The sequence below is a fragment of the Lytechinus variegatus genome, chromosome 15 (genome assembly GCF_018143015.1).
Source record: "Lytechinus variegatus isolate NC3 chromosome 15, Lvar_3.0, whole genome shotgun sequence".
In the NCBI taxonomy this organism is placed as follows: Eukaryota; Metazoa; Echinodermata; class Echinoidea; order Temnopleuroida; family Toxopneustidae; genus Lytechinus; species Lytechinus variegatus.
Genome location: NC_054754.1, coordinates 17,153,871 through 17,174,219, shown reverse-complemented (window position 1 = coordinate 17,174,219; position 20,349 = coordinate 17,153,871).

Below are 20,349 nucleotides of genomic sequence, written 5' to 3'. Positions count from 1 at the left end.
TTGAAAAGGTTCAGAGATCCAGCCATGATTTAATACACGGCCTTTTGCGTTGTTATACATTGTTTGAATCCACTGAATGAATGAATTTCCAAAATTTAATCTTTTTAAAAGGTAAAATAGAAAATTATGACTTATATTGTCATATGCTTTTTCAAAATCCAAAAACATTATAATGCCCGGAGCTTTCATGCCCTGATAATAATCAATTATATCTTGCACCAGACGTATATTTTCGGCTGAAGACCTTTCCTTAATAAAACCATTTTGATCGGATGATACTATGCTTGTTATTACATTTTGTAGTCGTCTGGCAAGAACTTGTGCAAGAATTTTGTAATCCACATTTAGGATTGATATCGGTCTCCAGTTATGAATAAGATTTTTATTTCCTTTTTTAAACAATAACGCCAACATGGCCATGTTTTGACTTGGAGACAATTGCTGCTTTCTATGTCCTTCATTTAAACTGTTCATTAACATATCTTTTATCTTGCTCCAAAAGCATTTATAAAACTCGACTGTGAGGCCGTCGCTACCTGGTGATTTATTATTCTGCATTCTAGACAGAGCCTCAGCACATTCCTTTTCGGTTATATCACCTTCACAACTCGATGCTTCATTTTCATTTAGGATTTGTATATTTGTATGTAATAAATATTTTTCGTAATCCAAATCACTTTTACAATTAAGGTTTTTATATAAATCATCATAATATTCACGTAATCTCTGTAATATTTTCACCTTATCATTGATGGTTTTACCCTTGTATTCTAGGCAATCAACTTCTTTCTTTTTTCCGTTTCTTTTTTCAAGGCCAAGAAAGTACTTTGTTGATTTTTCACCTTCCTCCATCCACTTCTCTCTCGATCTTATGTAAGCTCCTTTACATTTATAATTATACAAATCATCGATATCCTTCCTTATTTGATTGATTTCTTCGATATTTCTATCATTAGGACTACTGTCCATTTCTTTGTTTAATAAAAAATATTGTTTTTCCAATTGAACAAGTTTTTCTCTCTTTTTTCGTTGTACATCTATAGCATACTTAATTGTATATTCTTTTATTCCAACTTTACACATTTCCCACTTTGCTTGAGCATCAAGTTTTTCATATTTCAATTTACATTTAAATATTACATTTTCAATATTCAACCTATATCTATCATCTTTAAGTAGATCACTATTAAATTTCCAGTAACCCCTTCCTCGTACGTCGTTAAAAAGTTTTAATTTCAATGAAATAGCATTGTGGTCACAACTGAGACATGGTCTGATATCCGTAGAAAGAACATATTGGCTAAGGTCTCTTGAAATTAGCCAATAATCCAAACGAGAAAATAAATTGAGGGAAATTTGTCTCCATGTAAACTGCTTACATGCTGGATATAACTTTCTCCAGATATCTAACAATAAGTATTGTTTTTTTAACTTTAAGATATAATCATCTGCACCATATGTATATAAAATTCCTTGTGTGTCTAATTTTTGATGACGATGATGATGATGGTGATGATGGTAATAATTATGATGATGGTGATGATGATGATGATGGTGATGATGATGGTGATGATGATGGTGATGATGATGATGATGGTGATGATGATGATGATGATGGTGATGATGATGATGATGGTGTTGACAGTGGCGTAATGAGCCAAAAAAATTGAGGGGGTCAGTTGCGGTCTATTTACCAAAATTTATCAAAAGTTGCGAGATTATTACAAAAATCAAATTTTGTGATAGATTTTGACATAATATTCAGAAAATATCAAAACTCACCCTTCTCTCTTTCCGTTCTTTTTTTTTCTTTCTTGGTCGTGAAATATTAGAGAAAGGCAAGCGCTCACCCCCCCCCCCCCCTCCTCTCATTTTGTATGCCGCTGGGTGCTGATAATGATGCTAATCATAGAAATGATGATGTTAATGACGATGCTGCTGGTGATACGTGGATGATAACGACGATGATGTCGATTATGACAGCATCAAGAAAAATATATCATTGGGGATATAAATCGAAATATCGAGCTAGAGCGTTTCAAGGACTATTATAAGATCTAAAAATTGTAATTGTTTTATTATGTTAAAACAACCTCGTTGTCATTATTATTCATAATGGTTGTAAATTGTATATTTAAAAAAAATGTGCAGTCGTATCATATTAAATTTGTGACTGTTATCATGTAATAGACTAACCACAGAAAATGACGATAATTAATTGTGAATATCTGACAATCATTAGGGTAGAGTAGTTTAGTCAAGTTCATCTATAATACTTCAGCAATGTATACGTAATCTGACACAAAGAGAATATATCGGCACTTAATCACGTACTTAACACGTGTTGTATTCTCATCGCCCTCAAGTGTTATTTCTCTTTATAACCCCCATGTTTGAAGTTCAGTACAATCAGTAATAACATAAAATGACGAACTCCGTCATTGACTATCAAGCACGCGCTTGATCTTTATTTTTGTTTATCTGAAAATGTACACTTCAGACAAATGTGAAAGCGTCTATCGTTTTCATAAACTGTTCTCCGCTGTGTCCTTTTAAACAAAGATGGCAAATTTTCAGTTTTTAAATGGCATGTTACAAGAACGTCAAATCTGACGCCATGGACTTCATAAAGTGCACGTGCAAAAGCTTTTTATTTGATCCAGTGCAAATTTGCTACTTCGTAACGATGTTTGCGGTCGAGTGAGGTACATTAGTCTTTTTACATTTTGAACAGAAACTAGTATACCTAGTGGGAAATTTGCTTCTTAATTTTGTTTAGTCTCATGTGTTTTAAAAGTGATGAATGAATGAAAGAAAGAAAAAAAAATGTATTAATACTGATTGATTGATTGATTAATTGATTGGTTGATTGATTGATTGATTGATTGATTCATTCATTCATTCATTCATTGATTGATTGATTGATTGATTGATTGATTGATTGATTGATTAATTGATTGATTGATTGAATGAATGACTGAATGGATGACTGAATGGAAGGAAGGATGAATGGATGAATGAATTGATAAAAAATAACAAAAATAAATGAATAAATGAACGAATAGTGAATATTTGAATAAATATTTAAAATCATCAATTACTAGGATCAAGTCCAATGTATTGGTGTACACACTCGTGACTAAATTATTTCCAAACATCTCCTAAATGAGTTTTTCTCTGTGTGTAAAATAACCCCCTTACCAAGTTTTTGGCGGGCTTTATTTACACATTTTGGCCCCTAAACAAGTTGTCGCCAGAATATGACCCCGGGAAAAAGCCGGGGGAAAAAACATATACCCTAAACACGTTTGGCTAGTCTTTAAAAAAAAACTTTTGAAAACAAAAACCCTAAATACGTTTTACCCTGCGATTGATCATTGACCAGTCTTTCAAAACTACCCCTTTTTTGAAAATCGGTGTTTTTGATACCCTTAACGAGTGCACGCGCGGCCCGCGTCCAAAACTGAAAAACACCCCTAAACGCGTTTTTTTTTGGTCACGCGTGTGTACAGCAATTATATTTGACTGCCCCCCCCCCTGGAGATCAAGCGTCAAGAAAATTAACAGCTGACATCCGGGGGAGCGTTTCATGAAAGGACTTGTCGGACGTTTTATCCGACAGTTACCATATAACAGTGCCTCACAGCCAATCAGAGTCAGAGAAAGATGTCAGATCTGACAACTTGTCGGACAAAAATGTTGATGAAACACTCCCCTGAACTCGACACCCCTTCGATCCACCCCTTTTCATTGAAATATGTTTTATTTTTAACGTTATAATTTTCATCAATTCTTTTGGGATTAATTAAATAACAGAAGGAAAGTATACCAAAAAACCCCCACAAAATGAGGAAAGCTTTTGCAACTAATAAAATTACAACTTGGGTTTGGTTCCCCCCCCCACACAAATTTTGTTGTTCTTTTGCCATAACTCATTTGTTTATATGTATAATTATTTATAAAACTTTTGCATTTTTATTTAGTAATTCCCTAGCCATTCACTCAATTAATTTTTATCTTTTTTAAAATCAATTTCATTTGCAAGATCATCTTCATAAAATATAACTAATATGGGCGATATTTATTCATGATTATTTTCCCTCTTTCTTTGTTTTGCGTAGCCAAACATAGGTCCTTGCTGGGCCCCTCTGTCAGCTTCTCTCTCTCTCTCTCTCCCCCCTTCAACACCCCTCTTCCTATCTGTTTTACAGTTGATTTGGTATTTTTCGAAGATAATCTTGGTTTGTATCTGGCATAGCTATGCTCTAAACTGAAGTATGGTAGTTGAAAAGGGGGTCAGTTGATTTATGGACGACGTCCTCTGTTTCCTTGCCCCCACCTTTTTTTTCAAAGGTTCCTGATCATCACCTTCTAACATCGAAACTGTGTTAATCCCTCGTATTTTAATTAATGCAAACTATGGGGTCGCACGCGACAAAACGACTTCACAATATATAGCACGCGAGCCCCACCGGGCACGCGACGGCACGTCAAGCCGCAAGCGTCGGCCTGCGGTGAGGCGGCAGCCGGTCGGTTGGCCGCCGCGTTCTCGTCACTCGTAAACCACATGAAGTCTCGCAAACTTTCCATATCGATGAATCCTTTTGTGATTTCTTTCTAAAAAAAGGCTTCCAGAAAATCACCAGAACCCTCAATTCGTCCTGTTCTATTTGAACGATTAGTGACACCATTACCCTTGTTTTGCTTAGAGGATCGTTTGCAACAAACTGTGATAAAGCCCATGCAGAAGTAACATTTTAGCGCCACAAAACACTTAACTTTCCCACTCGCTGTGCGATAAAAAAGCTGCATTTTATCCTTTTTTTCAAAAGATTAAAAACATGCCGGCGATGTTTGTGACCCTCTTCAAAGCATGTATCTTTTGTCGCGATCGTTTAGAAAATTTTATTCGGTATTGAAAACATCAGTTAGGTCCAATACACGGTTGAGTAATACCAGCTGTTTGGAAACAAAAGAGTACATTGGTTGGACCATTTAACACATTAAACGAAGAGATACCAAATAAATGACGGGAAACGATATGATTTTGAATTATCTTTTCGCATCTTGTTCAGATGAAATTAATTTAAAACTTGAAATTACATTGTTGAAGAGTTCGTTTCAGTTCAGTGATTTTCCCCCCTTTCATGCCTTTTGAATCTTCCACGGTTGCATTTTAAACAAATAATACAGAAGAAATCATGGAGTCATGTAAGCGCCGAATCATTCATGATGATAGTTGCATTTGTCATTAATTTTTCAGAGAAAAGTTTTGACGAAGTAAGGCATGTCAGTATAAAAACGAGTAAAAACATAAAATGAAAGTAATATAAAGATATATATATACAGATAGATATTCATAATATGAGCACTAACAAAGAGCGGGAAATTTTCTTTCATTTTTGTTAAGTATATTTTACCAATTGTGATTAATATGTATATCTGGTCCTGTCTTGCAAAGAGTTAAGATCGATTCAATCGATCACAACTATGGACGGCCAGCAACGTCAACATCTAAAATGCAAATTTGTTCAAAACATTTTCTAGATATGATGTTTATATATAATAAGTATAATCTTGAAGATTCAGTGTGATTCTTTTTGTTTACAAAGGAGATTGTGCAAATTTTCTGTAGAAAACTTATGGTATGGATGGATTTCCATAAGTTGAGATTGATTGGATCAACGTAACTCTTTGTATAAGATTTGGCCCTGGTGAGTGTTTCATAAAGCTGTTCGTAAAGTTACGCACAACTTTACGAACGAATGGAACATGTTATGTCCTAAATGAATGACGTATATATAGGGATGCATCATTAAGCAAAAGAAGGGGTCACCAGTCGTGCGTAAAGTCATTCGTGTCGTATCTTACGAACAGCTTTATGTAACATCCACCTGGATTCCATGCAAATTTATGCCTGTCGACATTTACATAAGCGTCACTTTTTAGTTATTTTACTCTCAGTAAACATAATACTACATTTTCTATTTTCTTTTTATAGTATTTTTCAATTGACTTGAACAAAACTTGTGCATGTGTGATTTTGCTCAGTTGAATTTGTCATTATAACATATTTTCTAACCCTCAAGTCAGAATAAAGTACACAGTTTTTTAAGTTAAATTATATTTCGTCCTATTACACTGCATTTGGGATCTAATTAAGATGAAGATCGAGTGCGCTGAATAAATATTATGTAGCATCGTCATCATTATAATTATATATATATTTTCATCATTGCTATCATTATCACTATTATTATTGTTGTTGTTGTTATTATTATTATCATCATTATCATTACTTCTGTTATTTCTATCATTATTATCAGAATGATTATTTTTATTATTATTATCATCATATTATTATCAAGTAGTTATATCAAAAGTAATGTATAAAAAGGGAACCTTATCTACAAGCATTTTGCTTCTAAGGTTTCCTCCACTTTTCCGTTTTATGTACTTAAACATGTATTAATATGTATTGATTAAGAATGCTTGCTATTTATACTTATATAGTCTACGTGTGTAATGATTGCTCAGCTTAGTTATGTAAGTTATCAAAGTTTTGTAACATAACGGATTTGTGGAAATAAAACCTAAATAAATAAAAATAAAAAAATCATTATTGTTATTATTATCATTATTATCACTATCATTATTATTATTTACATTCTTAAAAAAGGATTGGTCCAAATAACAAAGGTTTAAGCGAATATCTGTCAGACCAAACAAAGTTATCAAATTGTGAGATTATTTGTAATATCTATAATAACAAATTTTTTTAGATCATATTGACATGTTTTTTGTCTGTGCGCTAAAATTTCCTCTAAGCTCATAAGCCGTGTTGATTATACTAAACTTTCTATTTTGGTTAAGTATCACATTTTTATTATTTTTTATTTATTTTGTATTCATTCGGCACTTCAAACATATTCAAGATTAAAAAAGCAATATCATTCATTACATAAAATGCATAAAATGACATTAAAAAATGTACAGTATATACGTGCAATATTTGATAGCAGTTCTCCATCAACCCTGATTATTCACGTCATAATCGAATTAATTGGTGAGATGAATATGAAATGAAATCTAATAATGACAAAAAAATAACTGATCATTTGGATAGTTCATTTTATTCAAATAAGATTTCTAAATACACAACAGGAATATAATTACACATGTGCTTCAATAAAAGGGCAAGATCAGGAGAAATTACAATGTTTCTTTTGCTGGGATACCCTAGAAGATTCAAGAACAAAGATAGTTTACACAAAAACACAAAATGCACAAAATTTGCTCTTTCAATGAAACGAAGATTTTGTATTGTCATGAACATGATGATGTTACAAATTGCAAATATTTGGTTGTTCGTGTTTTGGGCTAGCAGGCTTTTTATTGCCCAGTATTCTGTTTATTTCAGGTTGCTAGAGTTTTATATCACTAGTAAATAATTATTTGCAGAATATTGTTTTTCGATTTGGATTAAACAGTTTTTATCCATGCTCAATTCTTTATTTATCCGTGCCTCCTACCCCCCCCCCCCCCTTCTCTCTCTCTCGCTATCGAGATTGTTCAGACAGCGGTCTTTGTATTCATCCCGCTTGCTGCAGCAGCAATATGTAAACTTCCATGGTAATTTTCTGTTCTATTGTGTGGAAGTATTCATTGTTTTGTTGCCTTTTTTCCGTCGTTTGCCTTCAGCGCGTGCCTCCACGAGCCACTGTATAAATATTCATAATCTCTCTTGTTTAAGCCACGCCCCTGGGATTTTCGGCGCGTGCCATAAGCGGAACGAACAGGGTTTTGGAATGGGGCAACAATGGTCCATTGCAAAATGGCGTCTCTCTCCTAAACCGTCATTTTTAAGTTTTCCTTCGCAAGTAATTAAGTGAGTTTTTGTTTTATATCTTATGATACCCTTCTTTGGATAAAATCAGTCAAATTCTTAGCATTGCTTTAATTAGCGATTGGTCATGTATTTTGGTTATAAAGAACCAATTACAAAATATAATTATTTCACAGCATTTGTTATCTTTTTTACTTGGCAACCCCCTCTCTCTTCACATCGCACTTTCTTTTGTAGCTTGCAAGATGCATGACTCTCTATCAAATTAAAAAGGATGTTTTTTTCTTTACTTCGATAGCTAGTTTTCATATGTATTTTCTGCCAATATTCACCGTTTTTCTGCTGTTGAAATATTGTGATATGATAATCAAATTTGATAATACGATAAGAGATGAACAATGATATTATAGAGAGTAGGTTACGCCAGTGCAACATGTTAATACCATGTATGTATTTATTCTGATCCAATTCCTTTTCATTACAATAATGGAAATATGGCCACCTACGAGGGTCGAATATTCTAGCATCACACATGGCACTTCATAGGCAAATTTCTCGTTGAACCTGTGAATTATAATCCTATTACGCAAACTTAACCTTGTTGCATAAATATAGATATCACTGATACACAATCCTATAAGCATTTCGCTTCATTGGCTTAATTTTTATTAGTAATAAAATTCCAACAAAACAGTTCCAGCGAAATGGAACCATGAGTATTTACACTTTCAGCTTAAAACTTTATTAGCTATATTCATTGGCTATGAGTCAATGTACTCCTATAACGTGACCACAACGGAACAATAATGAGAATGAAATAAAATTTACGACTTCGTCTCAAAATGCATTTTATGTGAGCATGAAGCAATTTAATTTGGTTTTCAAAAAGTTCTCATACATCCATCCATCCAGTTAATACATTTTTATGATCTCATTTATACAATCCATAAATTGCTCTCATAATACTTGATGATTCCGTAGAAGAGTAAATCTGTTCAACTCTTCAGAAGACATTGAGGAAGCATATTCTTTAAAAACGAAATACATCGTTTTAGATAAAGCCCTCTTTAACATGTTTAACAAGGGAAATCCGGAAAATGCAAAAACTTTTATACGAACAAGTATTAAGTATTTTATTTCAAATTAAATAGCCTATGCCCAAAACATTTTTGTACTTATTTTCGAACCTGAACCACATATTTCTAATTTAATTTATAGATTTCTTCTGCAATAATACAGTTGGTATCATAAAATAACGAACATGATATATTGATTACTGTTTTTTTTTTGCATAAAACGGGTCGTTTGGTCCAGTGGTAAAGAGCATTGGACTCATAATGGCAAGGTTGTGAGCTCGAAACCCCACTTTGCCTTTGTCGTAACTTTGATAAAAAAGACACAAGAGTAATATCTGTCGTCTACAACGTCAGCCGCTATGATATGTTTCATATACGCTATTGGTTATTTACCAGCTTGAGGTTTACAAGTGAGTTCCTACGGGAGTTCCAATGAACAGAAACAAAAATCATAGAAAGAAAATGTACTAAAGTAAATTTTTATTGAAAATACACATGATCTACCATACCAATTACAGCACTCGCAAATTACAGGAGGGTAAATGCCATCACAAGCAGATTGCTTGAAAAAAAAAACAGATTAAAACTCATTAAATGAAACAATACATCTATAGATAAGAATTGAAAAATCTGTTTATGATAAATGAAAACGTTTTAGTATCTTACTTTTCTTCTTTTTTAACAAAAAATACAGATTAACGCAATTAGGGCAACACATTGTGTCACGTGACCAAAGCACGATATCAATGACTGTGTGATTCATGCAAGCATTCCGTAACACCATGATTTGGGGTTTTCAGATTTCTTTTTTTTAAGGATCGGATATAATAATGATTTTTTGGGGGGCGGGGGGAGAAGGGGCAGATGAAATTCGAGGTCAAAATCCTCCCGAATATTTCATTGTTTTACTTTTTTTCATATAAAGTACAGGTTGCCCTTGGATCTGATTTTGTTGCAGGCATTCTGATAATAAAACCATTAATGTGAGTAGAAGACGGGTCATACATCTCTGTATCTCATTCCATACAGTATATGTCAGGTAAGTAAATTAACTCGATATGCAGGTAGCAGTTAGATTTCAGTACTGGAATCATCTTAAATGTGCTCTGATTAATATTGCCATTCCTTCTCCTTTTCTCCTCCTCCTCCTAATTTTTCCCCCTTCTTCTCCTCCTCCTTCTCCTTCTTCTTTTTCTTCTTCTGCTTTTTCTTCTTCTGCTTTTTCTTCTTCATCATCTTCTTTTCTTCTTTCTCTTCTTCTACTACTTCTTCTTCACTCTAAAAAATAAATGCTCAATGCGGGTAACTATGTTCCAACCAACATAAGGTATTTCTTTTGGGCATTTTTATTTATCCAGTGTGATGAAAATTTTGCCCATTCTATAGTAAATACTAATCTTTTAACCTTACTGGACAATATGCTTCCAGCATTGGGTAAAATACTGCCCAAATTGTTTGGACACATAATTACCATCCTGGTGGAACAAATTTTATCCAATATTTTTTTACACTGTTCTCCTCCTCCTCCTTCTTCTTTTTCTTCTTCTTTTTCTTCTTCTTCTTCTTTTTTTTCTTCTTCTTCTTCTCTTTCTTCTTCTTTTACATCTCCTTCTTTCCTTCTTCTTCACTGTAAAAAAATATTGGATGAAATTTAACCAGCACGAGGGTAATTATGTGTCCAACAAATTTGGGGCAGTATTTACCCAATGCGGGAAGCATATTGTCCAGTAAGGTTAAAAAAGATACTAGCAATTACTTTAGAATTCTGAATTAAATTAAAATAAAATGCCCAATGTTGATTGGACATATTTACCCCATGGAGCACTTTTACTCAATATTTTTAGAGTGTTCTTCGTCTGACTTTCTCCTTGATTTCTGTTAATTAAGTGTGAGAAATTTTGACTATTGATGAAGGAGTGGAAATTGAATTGTATTTAGTTTGATGAAACCTTAATTTACTCTAGATTTTATTTTGGGTAAATTTAAGTTTAAAATTGAGCGGTAAAGTTGTGAAAGGTAAACAAAATCAATATATGATAGCTTTTGGTTTGTTTCTTGTATATTTGATGTTTTCAATCTGTGGTCAAATTTCATGATTCCAAAGCATTCAAACATATGGGCTTACATGTATACTGATTAAATTCATACAAATTTAATGACAAAATTCAGTTTCGTTAATATACTTTCGATTGAAATGATCAATAATTGATTTGAACCAATGGCAATCGTCGAAAAAAAATATATAGCTTTAAAACAACAGCTCAATTCTCTTTGATGAGATCATTAGCCTCAGTAAGTACAATTTCAACGAACTCATATAAAAATGACCGTGATTGAATAGTATTCAATAACTTCTGTGAAATAGTCATAACTTGCCAACGGGTGACCAGTACTTTAAGCCTTCAGCAAGGTTAATGGTCACTGCTGACCATTGTCTCCTGTAGAAGTGGATGTGATAAAGATTTGCGAAGGTAGATAATTAAGTATGGAATACATACCAGGAGATTTTGATTGACTATGCAGAACTCAGCTGATTATTTCCTTTATTGACACCTCGGACATGTTTGCGGAGTCTTTCCTTTGGGGGTATGTTTCTTGTCATTTTCATGACCTACCATCTTCATCGGAACACTCAATCCAATTTTCTGACCAGCACTTTTAAAAAGTACAATGACAGTAATAATCTATAGTTTGGTATTTAGTTGTTTGTTATGCTATCATTGATGTCGGAATGTGGCGTTATAGTCGAAGAGGTTGAAGTGCATGAAGTGTGTGCGGGTTTGGTCAAGAATAAATATATTGGCATGTATTCTAAACTTGGTTTTAATTCAAACTCTTGTCTAAAGTTGGGGTTTTACTATCGATGGATAGACAATCGTGACAGAAATCTATAACAATACGAGTTAGATTTATCATCTTATATGATGTTCAAATTGTTCAACTGTCTGCTATATAAATAAGATAATTTTAGCACAGGTAAGACAATGATGGCTTAAGCTAAACTGGACTTCGAAATACGAGCCAATATATTCCGAAAAGCCCTGATTTTTTTTTTGCTTATCAGATTTATCTGGACCGAAACCACCTTCATTATTTTATTGAAACCTCCCTTTTTTTTTTGCTTGTCAAATTCAAGTCAGCACACACACTAAAATAATCGCTCCCTGGGCACTGGAAAAGTCCTCTACTCCTATAGTAATATGAAAACTAACAGATCTTAAAATTAAAATGACACAAGATAATAGTTTTTTTTTTAACTTAAAAAAGTGCTTTAATCATATTTAATTTCACGCAAAATATTGAGGTGGCCGGAGTCCATACGTTTAGAATACTACACGTTGAAATTTGCGCTGAGGGAAACATGATATTACAATAAAAATTGTTTAGATCGAGGTTAACATGAAAAAAGGTTTATATAAAACAATATAGCCTGGTTTAGCCTAATTTGTTCCATCAAACTCCTTTTTTCTGTTTCCATCATCATTCTTGATTTGTGTGTTATGGTCTCTTCTAAAGAGGCGTCAACTTTGCTCATTGTTATGTTTGATAATTATTATGTAATGTCCAAAAATGATTTTACTTGTATTTTTTTATTATTGAAAGGTGGAAATAACATCTAATCAAATACATTTTGAAACAAAATAAATTCGAATTCAACTTCTAGTTTAAAACGATGGGGTAATAATCGATAATGGAAGAAAATCTTAATCACTTTCACTCCTCGACATCTTTTCTTAAAGAGCGCCCTCTGTTAATCGTTTGGGACCATCATCCTGTCTCGTCATCTGACCGAAGATCCCAGTTTCGTTCAATTTTGCCTTGTCTGATATTAACCCAGATGCAATAGGCAATTTTTTGGAAAGCTTTTAAAGCAAAACAAAATGAAGTTTCATGTGCCATTAGATCATTAATCCACAACTAAAAAGTAACATAAAATTTTAAGAAAATATAAATGAAATGATTCTCGCTCATTATCACCTGTTATGAGTTCATATGTTTTCACCTTGTCTTGTTAAATTTTTTTTTACCCAGCTTCTTATTCTTTATACCTTTGTGTTTTATTTTCAATTTAATTACAGGAACCCATGCTAAAAGTGGTATGATAAATTATAAAGTCTGCCGTTTGTAAGGGTCATTTTTCCCGTTCTGGCTGCTACCTGCATACTTAGCCATATGTTTATACGTTATTTATGCATGTTTATCAGGTTTATTTTTTATGCTCCGGTGAAATGAAAATGAAATGAAACTGAGATAAAATGAATCGATATAATAATGATGATGATGATGATAATAATAATAATAATAGTTAGTTCTTGTATAGCGTATAACACATTATGAATAACGTCTCTATGCGCTTCCAAAGGACTTGGATATTATTACCCTGGCTGTAGCTCAAGAAGCTTTTACACACTCGGCATTTTAAGGAATATTTTCCTGCAAGGTACCCATTCACCTCACCTGGGTTGAGTGCAGCACAGTGTGGATTAATTTCTTTCTGAAGGAAACTACGCCATGGCTGGGATTTGAACCCACGACCCTCTGTTTCAAAGTCCGGAGACTAATCCACTGGGCCACAACGCTCCACGCTCATATTATACTTGATCTTACGCAGTTGCAACTGGGAGGATGTTCTACAATGAAACAAGATTAGTAACGACTAGCAGAAACAAATAAGTAACATATTTTCAACATGACCTCGTCATATAGGCATCGTTATCATGGTTGCTTTAATTACATGGATACATGTTGTATTTTTGTATATTGCCTTTTTTATATCTTTGTTTTCGTTTCCGTTTGTTTGTAATTATTGTAATCTGTCATTGATTGCTATGCTGGTTATTTCTATAAATCATGAAAATCAATAAAGGCTTGAATTAAAAATATGGTTGCTTTAAGAGTAAAATCAATCGTAAAAACTGTTTTATTTACCTAACTACACTTTGAACTTACACGAATTGTAATATGTTATCCTGTATACAGCTTTGTTGATACGATATTGTACTATCCTTTTCTGTTAATATTTTGTGGAAATGGAAGCAAAGATTTATTCATTCATTCAGTTCTCCAAACCTAACTCAGTCCTCATCGTTTCAGAAGATGACGATTTATTTTAATTCCTCACTGAAAGGAAAAGACCGAAACCTATTCCCGGCATTTTTATATAGTTTAAGAGAGATAGGGGGAGAAAGAGAGAGGGGGGGGGGGGCGGAGAGGGGAAGGGATAGAGGGAGAGAGAGTGAGAGTGCATTTATTTCGAGTATTTGAAGGAGTGTGAACATTTTCAATTAACCAAAATTTATATATATACACCCCTCCTGTTTTCCATTCTATTTCTTCCATTTCACATTTCTGCAAAATTAATAGGTATACGGTGTTTGCATTCAGATATGAATTGGAAGATTACCAATATGAACTTAAAAAGGGGGGGGCGGGAATAACACTCCAAATGCGTTTCAATATTATTTCAGTCTCGTTTCGTGTCAAATAAACTTGTTGGTAAGAGTAAATACAAAGAGACAGATAATTAAAAAGGAAGTATGGTACTGGTCACAACAGAAAATAAAACGTTCATAGAATAAAAAAAAACTGAGACAGAATTATCAAAATATAAATTAATGATATCTGTCAAACGATTTTCAGGAAAATGTATATTTAGGCCTACAGAGTAATGACCGAATGAAGATTAGAAATAATTGCTGAAAAAAGGACCGCCAGATGTTTAATGTGTTTACTACACCAAGAAAGCACGTGGTTATGAAATGAAGATAATTTAAAGCAAACCTGAATCATTTTGATTATTTTTCTAAATAAGCATTCTGGCATATAACACTTTAGGATTACTTCTAACATTTCCTATGAATATTTTATTTCTATGCCAAAACTGAAACTTATCGTAAAATTTAACTAAAAATTTAGAAATCTATGTTGTTAATATTTATGAATCTTGAACCTACTAAAGTACACACTCTGATTTAATACAGACAAACTATTATGGGTACCGGTAGGAAGTAATTCATTAAAAAGCTGTGTGCGCTATGAACGCCTAGCTTAGCCGGGTAATATAGGAGCGCCTTGAGCACCTAAAAAGGTGGATATGTGCGCAATATAAATACCCTATATTATTATTACAAGAAAAAATAAACAAATAAACAATCATGTCTTTAGCTTTCCGATCCCAAATACATCACCATGTCTTTAACAAGTTGCATTTGTAACGACTAAGTGTAACATTTTGTTTATTCAACCACTTCATAACATTCTATAAATGATGATTTTTTTTTTCTTTTTTATTGCAAATAAAACACATTTCTCCTTGCCAAAGTGGATGCCATCGAAATGCGCGGCAAAAGAGAAAACACCTCTTTGCACTATCGCGAGCTGTCGTCTGCGGAAGGGAGATGTCAGTATTGCGAACGGCATTGCCGATAAATGACACCATCGGATGCTTATTCGATCACCGAACAGGTTGGAAACGAAGTAAGGGCAGCGGTGAATAGGTCAGCCTCGTCAGAGCTCGCGTCTTCTACCAAAAGCAACGTCTTGGAAACATATCGGGAATAACTTCTGGCAGTGCATGCCCTTAAATCAACAGCCGAGCTATAATTAGGGTCCAGGAGAAAGAAACGTGGTTGGAAATGCCTTGGCTTGTAGAGGCGCAAAGAAGATGAAGGATGTCGGCGCCATATTTGACCGATGGGGCATACTCTATGGTGACCTGGAAGAGACACTGCTATGTGTATTATAAAGAAAAGTAAAGAAAAGTTTGTTTTTCCAAGTAAATTATGGTATAAGGAGAGGGGAAGGGCGAGAGGGGGAGCGATGGAGAGAGGGGGTGGGGGATGGGGAGGGGAGAGAGAGACAGAGAGACGATTTCTTAATTTATGGTGTCAATAATTTGATATAACTTTATCGAAATAAATGTATTTGATATCATGATGCCATGACCATCACCACCACGATCCTCATCGTTATCGTCACCACAATCCTCCTCGTTATCAACCAGCACCATCATTATTACCCTCCTCCTCATCATCAGTGGAAGAGCCGTGGTGTAGTGGTACTGAATCTCGCCTTGTATACAGAGGGTCGTGTGTTCGAATCCCACCGCGGTCTAGCGTCCTTTGACAAGGCGTTAATCCACACTTTGCCACTCTCGACCCAGGTGCTAAATGGATACCCGGTAGGATGCGAAAGATATTGTATGTTTGAGTTTGCCAGCGCCATAATGGGGCTTCGATGAATGCAAAGAATGCTCCCCAGGGAGTGGAAATTGTGCACTTTTCGTGCGGGATTGAAATGAATCCAATGACCGGGGGGTAATAATATGCTGTAACGCGCTTTGAGCCATTATGGGAAAAGCGCTTTATAAAAATTGGCTATTATTATCATCACCATCATCAACACCATCATCATCATCATCACCATATTCTTCGGCATCACCACCATCTTCATCATCAACTCATCACCTTTTATCTTTGTTACCATCATCATCATCGTTATCCCGGGCGCATCACCACCATCATTATCATACACTGAACATTTACTCATGTTAATGGCTTACACTTCACCTAAAAAAGAAAATACATCAAGTCTCATCCTCCGGTAGTGATTCATTGCTTGTCCCTTTAAAGAATAAACGCAAAGAGTTTCCTATTAATCCTGTGGAATATCAGGAAAGATCTATTATACGGAAACACTTTCCTATTCATTTTCACACAAAAAATAAAATTTGTATGGAGTTAAAATCTGCTTTATAAATCGTTTCATTTTATTGTGTTCAAAATGGATTGATTCAAATTTCACTTCAATGTATTAATATTTTCCACTTCCATTCGCATGATCACGTGGATAACAACGCAGAAAATAAAATAAAAAATATATTCAGCCACTGTTGCACAACAATCCCAAATCATCTCACTCGTGAAGAGTTCATAGGGCACATTATTTGCTCAAATCACTGAAAATAACATGAAAAAAAGAGGAAGAAAAACCGGAAAATGTTTGTATCTGCTTACACAGTCATGCCTGGAGAGATCATAATATCTCAGCCAGCGATCTGATTTTTTGTCAAAATTATTCCTACATATGTTCCTTACGGGTACAGGAAAATATGAGTCAAGATGCGTGTATCCGTGTTTATTATATTCTTTTAATTACGCCATGTGTGCTTTGGAGGTGTTTATTACATAGCTCCAGATTTTTTTTTTCTTGCGAGGGGAACGATTGAGGGAACGGGGTAGCGTAAGATTCTCCAACGAAGCTGAGATACAAGATGGCGATATGGGAAAGCGATTATCTTGGAGAGGCTAATTTAGGCGATGATATTATTAAGATGATGACGCAAATTTGATTAAAGGAGCTGGAAGAGAGTCGGGACGAGCTCTGATGAGAATAAATCACTTATAATTAGACTCCGCTTCACCATGTACCCAGCCAGATAAACACACAAAGACCTGCGATTTATTAATTTTTCCTAGGCGCTCTTCGCTTCGCAGACGCTGTAGATTGGTGATGTGCCATCGATCTTGGAGAAGCGGTAGTTGTGTTATGGAATGCCCTTTTAACATTGTAACTCTGTTCACAAGGGAGGTATCGAGTCAATTGTTTTCATTAAATAATGTGATGATTATATAGAAGTTATAAAGCATTACAAATTTAATTTAATTTTGGATCAATATTCATATTGAAATGTATAGATTATTTTTTTTTACAGATACATTTCCCAAAATGCCATTTTCTAAAAAAAAAATCATGGCGATTTTTATTTTACTTTATATTTATTTTATCAGAGGGAATATAATCAGACATTAGTATTTGATACCTGCTTCTATAAGAGCAATATATTTATTCATCATGTTCAGTTAAAACAAATGAAGATTATGGAAATTATACTCACTTGGCATTTGGCAGAGCTGCTGCGAATATGACGTTGCAAATCAAAAACTTGAACAAATTAAATATTTGTCATTCTTTGATGAATTTTCTTCGAGCCTTCAACAATAGTTTTTTATCAATTTTTATCTGCTATTAGTAGACTAACTGATCATCAGAGGGCTTCCCCTTTAATGAGTACAATCTACACGATATATTTGAAATTATCTTGGCAAATTAAAAAAAAGAAAAGAAAAGAATTATGTTACGTGCCCCTGATGTAAGATTCTCTATTATGTATCATTAACCCTGGACCCGGTAACATAAAGCTTTGTAAATGATCATAAGGCTGATATCTATGATTGATTCATACACAATAATCAATGCATTCAATCTTAGAAATAAGTTCCACAACCAATCACTAAGCTTTATGTTACGGGCCCCTGATGTAAGTTTCTCCATTAAGACAGGGTCGTGTATCTTCAACCCTGGACCCGGTAACATAAAGCTTTGTAATTGATCATAAAACTGATATCTATGATTGATCATACACAATAATCAATACAATCAATCGTAGGAATCAACCCCACGATCAATGTTATGGGACCCAGACTGATTGATTTGTACCCTTCATCTCACGGTGCCCCCTCCCTTTCTCTCTCTCTCTCTCCCCCCCTCTATCTCTCTCCACATCCGTGACATCTCCTCTTTTCTGTCTCACTCTTTCTGTCTCCATGCCTCTCTCTCTTCCTCTTTCCGTCCCTCTCCCCAGTGTTATAAAATAACTGTACTCTAAGTACACACAGGGGACTATCAATGTACGGGTTATCTCAAATACCAGCATTTTTCGATCCTCACTATAAATATTTGGAAATGTAATTTTCTAAATGAGGTGCTGGTTGACGTCTTCGCGTGTCTTATGTTATCACATATTAATCTCCGGCTAATGTGTATACAATGATTATTCGATCTGAATATAAAGATTTAATACGTTATGGGCTACAGAATTCTATAATGTGGGGTCTGAACGTGAAAACAAAAAGATAATCAAACATTAATTATAAAAATGCGTGTTGTTATCATAAACCGTGTATTAATTGATAATTATTTGATGAAATATTGAGAAAAGTTGGAAGTGATCATGGATATCCCTAAATAGATTAATTTTCTCTTTGATATAGCATTGAACATTTCATTGAAATACGACCGGTGTGTATGGTCATAATTGTGATTTTCCGGTTACTTTTTACCGCTTGTATCTTCGTCTTATTTGAAGAATTTAAGAAGTTCAACTTATTTTCTTTATCACTGTTCTTTAACTATTTATTGCTGCCATTTCAAGATCATTGACTGTTCGTTTAAAAAAATGCTGGTCAAACTCTTAACCAAAATATTAAGTCGGCTTGCCGTTCCACGCCTATATTATACACCTGCGTAAGGGAAAATCATTTTGAAATGATTTTGATTTGTTGGATCAACGTTCCATTTTGGCCGACCTCTTAATATGATCAAGCATTCCCCCACTCATCCAATCTCGCTCTAAAAGAGTCTACTTTCATCTCTTGTAATGACCTCTGTCTAACCCACTCGCTGCATGTGTCTCGCACAGCCTCGTGAGGAAAGAAAATTCAAAGCTGATCGGAAGAGAGATGCAAAAGAAGCCATGTAGATCTACAGGCAACGCCACGAACCCTTGCTTTAATTTGTACTGCAAAAATGCGAAAATGTATCCTCCAATTTACAGGCATGTGCAGAAAACATGCAGTGGCGCAGCGCGTGGTTCTAATGAGGAAGGGTTTTTTTTAGGACGAGGAGAGAACTATATAAGAAAAATCTTGTCAGCGTGACATGTAGCCGTCTTTCTCGGGAGTCATCCTCGTTCATTTTTTGTTTCTTCCACCGCCATGTAATCTAGGAAACAGATCTTCTCCCTCTAATGTTAAGAAATATTCTTCCTCAGGTGCTATAGATGCAGCATGCAACGAGTGTCTTTTGCTGTAATACATTATGAATAAGCTTACATGGATTGTAGTACTCATCCACAAACAAGGTAGCATTTCATTGTAAATAACAATACTTATGATTCTCATTCAAATTGGTAAACTTTGGACAAGGTCTATGTCAAATAATTATGTGCGTATGTCGTGATTTGTTAATGCCTATTTGCCAATTTATTTCGGACCATGACATCCATGATAGAAAAAAAAAAAACTATAAAAAATAAATAATGTTATATTTCAACTGATTTATGTAAGATTGTACTTGGTTTGTATTCGTTGTTTTCGAACAGACTACTCGAAACAGAAGATAATGCTTAGATTTCTCATTAATCATACTTGACATTGAAAGATACCATATAGGCAGACAGTCGGATGGTTGAGATTTACGACGCATCTTTTCTGACGCAGTTTTTTTTTGTAAAACTTATGCTATCTGCTTGCACAAGCAGTGCAGAACACTTCTATTTCATCCAATAAAAAGAGACAAATTAAACAAAACAAATGGTGAAAATTTCATCGAAATCGTTTGTAAAATAAGAAAGTTATGACATTTCAA